Source organism: Neofelis nebulosa, chromosome 17, assembly GCF_028018385.1.
Source record: "Neofelis nebulosa isolate mNeoNeb1 chromosome 17, mNeoNeb1.pri, whole genome shotgun sequence".
Taxonomy (NCBI): domain Eukaryota; kingdom Metazoa; phylum Chordata; class Mammalia; order Carnivora; family Felidae; genus Neofelis; species Neofelis nebulosa.
Genome location: NC_080798.1, coordinates 59,908,791 through 59,916,766, shown reverse-complemented (window position 1 = coordinate 59,916,766; position 7,976 = coordinate 59,908,791). Strand labels below are relative to the sequence as shown.

The window sequence follows — 7,976 nt, the reverse complement described above, 5'->3', positions numbered from 1 at the left end:
CCTCTTCTGGGGCTGGAATGGCGGCCAGGCTGGTTTCACAGGAGAGCTTTGACTACCGGGTGACAAAGACACCAGAAACCGTGTCATGCCCCAGCCTCCTGCTTTGGTCTTTAGCCGCCCCGTTTAGCTCTGCTCTTGGCTCTGGCATATCCTCCCCGGACGCTTGTGTCCCTTGCTGCCTGTTGCCTGTGTCACGGTCAGTCCTGCCTCCTCCTTGACACCCCTGCTGGTGGCCTTTGCCGACTGCTCAGGAGCCTTCCCTTGTGCAAAGAGGCCATTCATGCGTGGTGCCGGGACTCACTCCCACGTGCCTGTCTCGCCTGTGATGTCCTTCACTCGGCGACGCTGCACCTCGAAGCGTGCAGCTGCATCACATCCTCTCGGGTTCTGCACCCCTCTGCCCACCAAAGGGAGACCCAGAGGTCGCCCGTCGTGTGCTGGTGCGACCTCAGGGACAACCGCTGTGCCTGACCCCCGAGGAGGGGAGGCCGAGGAGAGGGGCACAACGTGAGGGCTCTGAGCTGAGGAGTGGAAGGGGTTTGTGAGTTTTTTTAAGGAAGAGGCAGCAGGGGCTTGGGAGCAGACGTGCTTGGATTCAGATTCTGTCCGTCTGTCTGTCTTCCCATCTATGAAAGGGGGCTAACAGCAGCACCTTCCTCTGTGTCTGCAGGACTGAAGGAGAAGGAGGGCTGGCGTCACAGTGCCAGGCACGGAGCAGGTGCCTTACATACCCCCTGCGCCCGGCGGTTACGTGGTGCTTGTGCTTCACGTGTGGCGAATGCCCAGTAAATTGCAGTAGTAACAATTATATTAATTACCAGTGATAGATGGAGTATTTGCAGTTTGGCCTGCCCTGGGAAGTCTGGGTGAATGGTCCCGTGGCTCACCCCCATTTTGAGGTTAATTCCTGGGGAGCAGGGACCGATGAGGAGGAAGTGACAGAAGTGAGCCCAGCCCGCCAGTCCCCGCAAAACCGCCTCAGTGACAGGGGCTCTTCAGCCTGGTGGGGAGGCCTCGGCCCGGGGAGCGTTTCCTTCCATTCGTCTCTCGGAGACATTGCTTGCCAATCAGGGCGTTGGGAAGGCGGGTGGGGAACAATGGAACGCGTTGTCCTGCCGCCCGGCAGAGTTCACTCAGCGTGCAATCCTTGAGGCACGCGGAGCCCGCGGCACGGCCGCCAAGTGGGGAGGATCAATGGCCCCCTGTGTCAGGGAATTGGAAACAGATTGCGGGACGGGCCCTGGACAGGCACCCTGCCGTCGCCCTCCCACGTCCCTGCTGCCGGGCCGGCAAGGCCTGCGGGGGTCAGATGGGCTCACCCAGGCGGGCGTGGGCACCGCCAGCGTGGCGTCCTTTCCCTCTCGTCCACTTCCATGTTCCGATGCTTATGTACCAGAGGCTGCTTCCCGTGGCACAGGGTTCAGCTTGGAGCCAGGGGCCAGCAGGTAGGGGTCGGGGGGCAGTGAGCCTCGTCATTGACCCACGATGTGCTTTGGCCCGGGTCTTAGGTCCTTACCTACGATTTGGAATGAGGCATGGAGGCTGCCTTGTGCTGCGTTGCAGAGATAGCGCGGGGCTGTCTCCCGAGAGGAGGCAGGGGGCCGGGGTGCTCGAAGGGAACAAATTCAGAGCAACTGTGGTCCGGTAGCCGCTGCACAGCTCAGTCACCCAGGAGTTCAAGTACCACTTCCCGGGCTCCCTGAGGGCCGCTCAGACTGGTGGGGGGCCGGGGGCTGAGGATGGAATGCAGACACCCTCCCTTGGTGATACCCGAGGCAGAGTGAGTTTGAGGGGCCGGATCGGCCTTTCGCTGCAGAGCTGAACTGTTGTAATGGTGTCAGCACGATTGTGTTTGCTCTGTGCGCTCCCTGCACTGTCCCCTTCCCTCCTTCCTCTTGGCTGTCCATGTCGGGTGTGACTACAGGCTCATGCTGAGTAGGACCCCATCCTGCAGGTGACTCCCGTCCTACAGGTGACCTCAGTGCTACCAGTGACCCCTGTCCTACAGGTGCCCCCATCCTACAGGTGACCGCCGTGTCTTACAGATGACCCGCATCCTACATTGGCCTCCCTGCCTCAGACTCTTCACCTGTCACCGAGGGGAGTTAGCAGGCTTGCTTACGGGCTGGCTCTGTGACTGAGGAGTGAATGTGTACAGCCCTGTGCATCACACCCCCCCATGGTTTTCCTGGTGCTGCTGTCCTTCCTTGGTGTCTGCTGGGCTCAGAAGCTCTGGGCAGACATTTTAACAGAGTTGTAAAGACAGATTCAGAGAGACAGGTCCTGGAGCCCTGGCTCCTCACTTTGAGAAGCCTGTAGGGTGGCAAGGTGGGCACGATGGAGGCAGAGAGGGGAACGCATGGGTGTCTGCTTCCTCAGGAGTGGGACCCTCTGGGACACGGATGGGGTGGCCCCCCGTGGCTGTAGGAAGTTGGTTCCCAGGTCCCTCACTTTTCAGAAGAGGAGTCAGCTTTTCTGCTATGGAGTTTTAGACTGGCACACTCCATTTGTGATTAGCAGGAATTACTAGCATTTAATAGTGACGACGACAGGGCTGCTTATGGGATGTGCTGGGCTCCAGGCGGATATTTCTGCAGGGCTGGGGTCTTAGTAAGCCATCCGAATGACCCCAAGTCAGGCTGTCAACACCATCCTGGTGGCCCAGTCACATGCAGTCCTGCGTGAGATGTACTGGCAACATCAGTGGTGCAGGCTTGGCCGTAGAACCCCGGGACGGCCCACAGGGGCAAGTCCCCGCGCTCCTGAGAGTGTCTGGCCGACCTCCGATGTGGAGGGTGGAGGGAGGGGGGAATGAGGTCCGAGGCTCAAGTGGACCCCCTCCTGGCTTGTGGTGGCCCGCTTGGATGGCACTGCCTACCTGGCTGGTCCCAGGTGCTGGAGGGAATTTGGAAGATGTGGGGGAAGGGGCCCCCTGAGGTTGGGCCCTGGGGTAAGGGCCCTGCTCGTCCAGGTCTAAGTGATAAGATGTTATATGAGTTATACAATTATAACAGTTTTAATTAGAACTCTGATGTTTATGACAGTAAGTAATATTCTTGTTATTGATTGGGCATGGTACCAGTTGGGAGTGGAGTCAGCCAAGAGCGGTAGAGACTGGAAAAATAGTGCCTAACGACAATGGACGTTGATTTCTCTTCTGCGTCTCAGGAGTCCCGGCATGGGCTGTGGGGGGCTGGTGGGCACGGCCACCGCACAGTCTTGGGGATCCAGGCCCTTCTGGCTTACCTCTCTGCCCTCCCGGGACGTGGCCCCTATGGACCAGGGTGGTGGCCATCACGTCCGAGTTCCAGGCCCTGGGGTGGAGGGGGTTGCTCTTTAGTTCCTCTGCCAGAGGGGCACCCTCCACATGGCTCTTAATTAGAAGGCCAGTTCACCTCGGTCAGGTCCGCTCTGTGGGGCCCAGGGTCTGTGGGACTGCTTCATCCCGGGACGCAGGTGACTCTGAGCCCCTCACTCCTGGCGCCAGCCAGCGCCCTCGGCCAGCACAGAGCTGTCTCCGCCGTTCCCACGCTCCTGGCCGGCCTCCCTCTCCCTCTCTGTGACTCAGGCTCTTCTCTCCCTCACCTTCTCCCTCTCTCTCTGGTGTTTATGATTTGCTCTGCTGGAAAGTAGTGGCCCTGACCCTTCCCCACAGGGAAGAGGAGAGATCGGCGGGGGTTGGGGAGAGGGCCCTGCTAGAGGGAGAGGTGACCACCCACCAGACAGGAAGGAATGTCCCTCCTCAGCCCCGGACTTGCTCTCTCTCCTGCGATGTGATGCGTGTACATTTGGTTATTTTCCTGAAGGGTGTGTGAGTCATGCTCGAAGCTCACCTTTGCCCCCTCCTCTGCCGGCCCCCTGCTGCCTGGAGGTCCAGCTCAGTTCAGCTGAGTGACTGTTTATTCAGCCCTTTCCACGTGAAGTATTTGGGACTATTTCCCTGGGAGAGTTTGCCAGAACAAATTAGGGGTCCAGAATGTCCAAGGGTTGTCAAGGTTCTTGAGACTGGTGGCCAATTTGCTTTCTGTTTTCATGGGGAGGGCAGGAGGCTGCTGTTTTTACCACATCCTCACCAGCACTGGGTATTCTGTCTTCATGTTTTACAAGATGTACCCTTTGGAGACCAGTTTGTCTCAGTTATCCTCCAAGATGAGGGGGCCGGGCTCTCCTAGGTCTTGGGCTGAGCAGGGCTCCTTGAAGGAAGGCAGGGGCGCTGAAGGGAAGGAAGGAGGGAAGATGGGGACTCTGTGCTCTGCTGGACAAAGTATAAATCGGTACAGACCTTTGGGAGCTCAAGCCGGTTCTTTCTGCTTGGACGGGTCAATCCTGTGCATCCTTGCACTCAGCACACCCTCCCCTGACATGTCCGTCAGTCCCCAGAACCTATGAGTGTGTTACCCTACACAAAAGGGACCATTCAGATGTGGTTGAGTGAAGGACCCTGAGGTGGGGACTTGGTCCTGGATGACCCCGGCCCCATGTCATCATGAGGGTCGCTGTAAGACATGCACCCAGGGGTCAGAGTTGGAGAAGGACTGTGGTGTCAGAGGCAGAGTTGGAACGAAGGATGTGGCGTCTCTGGAAGCTGGAAGAGGCGAGAAGCAGGTTCTGGAGCCTGGAGCCTCCGGAACGGAGCAGCCCTGCCCCCACCCTGACTTGAGCCCACTGAGGCCTGCTGTGCACCTGTGCGCTCCAGAGGAGGTTGGGGGCGTCAGGTTGTGCCATCTTGGTCACTGAGTGTGAGACCATGTGTTGCAGCCGCCGCAGGAATGGAATGTAGCCAGCAGCCTGTTTCCCTGCGTTTGCTGAGGTCAAACGGGGTGCTCGTGGTGGAGGGGGGGCTGGGGAGAGTGGTGAGACCCCGGAGGTGGGAGGGCGTGGCGTGGAGCAGGCGGCAGGGCCGGGAGACGGCAGACTGGCTGTGCATGGGGCGCTGTGGTGGGGGGAGCCCCAGTGCTGAGCAGGAGGACGAGGCGACACTGCGGCCCGTGATGAGGGCGGTGCACTTGGAGGGGAGGTGGAGTGGTGCCTGCAGGGGCCTGCGGCTTGGCTGCTGCTGGCGCTCGGTGCTTCAGCCCAGGTGCTGCTTCCCCGGCCGCGGCCCGTGTACCATGCGCTCAGGGTGGGTGCGCTTCTCCGTACGAATGTTGTCCTTCAATCAAAACGTTTACACATTTTTTTACAATCCACACGCACAAAACCGCGACATGCACATTTCAAGAACAGCTTCAAGTCTGCAGATAACATGAAGCGCAGTCGAGTGCAGCCCGTGATGGAGGCCAGGAGCCGGGCGCAGGGACAGAGGGCGTTCGTGACTCCAGATCCAGGATGGTGTTGCACCAGGGACTGGGGGTGGGGGCTGTCAGGTCCAGAGTGCGGCGGAGGGATGCTGCCCGCCCTTCCGTCCCAGAACCTTCAGGTTTGGCTACAAACACTCAGAGTACAGGGAGGAAGGCTCCGCATAGGGCGCAATGCTGTGGGTGTGGCTGGAGCTTGCCCCAGAAACCCCTCCCTGTCATGGGGACGGTGACCTGGCCTGAGTCCCTTGTCCCAGAGGGTCCGAAAGGGCCCCTTGAAGTCTTTAGCACCAGCCGAGTGCCAGAGAAGGGTCTGGGTTCCCTGCATAAGAGGTTTGTGTTGTGTCGGACGTGTTAGAGGCCTGGGCTATAGCAGGCAGACCGGAGCAGAGGAGCCCAGGGTGTCCGGGCCCCCACGTTGATGAGCCGGCCCCAGGCAGCTGGGTCCAGGTGGCCGCCACCTTCCCGGGATTGCTGTGAGCTCAGGCCGGAGGCTCCAGGTCCAGTGTCCCCAGCCCCTGCTTTACCCTTGCCACGGCCACCTGCAGAGAGGGGCCGGGCCTCGTGCTCGGAAGATGACACCCTAGCCCACTCCAAACCGCCAGCCTCAGCACCGCCTGGGCCAGCCTTCCAGATAAACACAGCAGTGTTTCAAGACTCCGCGGGGAGGTGTTTGGGCCTGGAGTGGGGGAAGGTTTCGGGTCGCCCTCTGAGCCCAGCCAGGACCCTCCCGCTCCTGGGACAAAGTAAAGCCACAGACTCCCCTGCATCTTCCTGCTGTTTCCGGGTCTCGCAGGCGGAAGGCGGCTCGGCCCCATGGAGGCCCTGGTCCCCTCCTGGAATGCGGGGTGTTGTGGAGAAATCGAGCCCCGAAGTGCTCACCGAGGGAACGCCAGAGTGCCCCTGGAAGGCAGCCGGTTCCATCGGCTCCCCCTTCCCACCCTCCTACTCCCCAACTTCTCTTTTCCCTCAAAAGAAAGAAATATCAAAGCCAGAGAGAACCCTACTTAGTCGAGAAAAATGACAGACCCATAAGGGCGTAGGACCACCAGGACCTTTACAGGCGCTCGTCTGTTTGCTGGTTAAAAGAAAGGCGGTCCCTGTGCTGAGGACCACACACAAGCACGTTTTAAGCGGTTGACTTTTGAGTACCTACAATTTACCAGATTTTTTTTTTTTTTTAACTGAGGCACAGCTTAAATATAATCAAGTGCTGTTGTGTGAAGCGTGCCGCCCGGTGAGTCACCGCATGGTGTGCCCCTGAGACACACAGAACTTGCCAGCACCCGCGGTGGGTCGGGGAGCCCTCGTCCCCCTTCCTGGTCCACACCCCTACCCCAGCTTACCACCGTCCCGACTGCTAGGCCCGTCGCTTTGCTGCCCGCGAACTTCATATCCGTGGAATCACACAGTGCTTCCTGTTCTCGTCGGCTTCTTCCACGTGTCCTAAGTCCGACATCCATCCGTGTGGCGGGGCGTGGCGGGTCTGCCCTTATATTTTGCTGGACAGAACTCTGTTGTGAGAGCATGCCCCAGTGTGTTTGCATGTCCCCCTGCTGCCACACATTGGGGTTACTTCCACTTTTTTGGACACTTTGAATAGAGCCTCCGCCAGCCTTCTTGTTCAGGTCCTTCATTGTGTCAGTGCTATGGGAGCCCCATGGCATGCGTACAGTTGTTAACAGCCCTGTGTCATGGGTGGGGAAACCGAGGCACGACACACTTTAGTGCCTTGTCCAGAATCCCAAAGTAAGGAGCGGGGTTGGGATTCCAGCCAGACCCATGTGCTGGAGAGCCAAGCTCTTTGCAAAGGCACAGCGTTTCGGGAGCAAAGTGGCCAGAGACTCAGAGTCCAGGGTTGTGAAGCATGGGCAGTTTATCTGTGCTGAGGGTCCCCCTCCTCCTCCTTGGCAGAGGGACGTCTGGCCCACTCCTCACTCTGCATCCTGTCTGTCCCCACCCAAGCCCAGCTGTGCCCCCGACAGCTGTATTCGATGTTCCGGGGAAATTCAGGCTCTCTCTCAGCTGCTGGGGAAAAGCCTTGCAAATCCTGTGACAAACAGCTCTGATCCCGTGTTTAATGTGGAGCCTGATGTCGGCAGTGGCGAGCGAGGGCGCTGGCTTTGGGAAACACGATCGGTGCCAAGCCTGGAGCGTGCATCTGGCCCTCGCCAGGCAGCCAGCCCGCTGGTCCCCAGCTGAGCATGGCTGGAGGCTGAACAGCTTCACGGTGGCCTCCAGGCCGGGTTTGCTGACCCTGGGTGGACGTGAGCAGTAATGAGATGGGCACGTGAAACGCCAGCACGGCCCCCCTGAATGCGAGCCGGCTTGTTGTTTTCCGTTGTTCACAACTGGGGCTCATGGCCTGAGCCGTCTGCCCCACAGGTCCCTTATCTGAGTCCCTTATCTGAGACCCTGGGGGCTGTATCTGTTTCAGAATTCAGGATTTGTGGGATTTTAGAATGTTAAATCATTGCTTACATTGTATATCATTAACAGCCCTGTGGGACTCTGGGCATTCTGGGTAACGAAACTCCCTCACTTTCTGTAGCACACTGTGTGGGTTTGCAGCTGTGACCAGCCTCCCTACTCCTGTCAGGGACGGCCCTGTTTCTGAGTGGGTGTGCTGCAAACTGGGGAGGAGACTTGTGTGATTTCGGAGCTGGTGGTAGGGGTTGG

At 59.1% G+C, this 7,976-nt stretch overlaps 1 long non-coding RNA gene across 1 annotated transcript; it reads right to left on the bottom strand.

Moving 5' to 3' along the window:
* Window positions 1–3,050: 3,050 nt before the first annotated feature.
* Window positions 3,051–7,705, bottom strand: LOC131500388 (uncharacterized). Its single transcript, XR_009256268.1, has 2 exons — window positions 6,644–7,705; window positions 3,051–5,152 (listed from the first exon to the last, which is right to left on the bottom strand). It is a non-coding gene; the product is annotated as an uncharacterized LOC131500388 (long non-coding RNA).
* Between the last annotated feature and the right edge of the window lie 271 nt (window positions 7,706–7,976).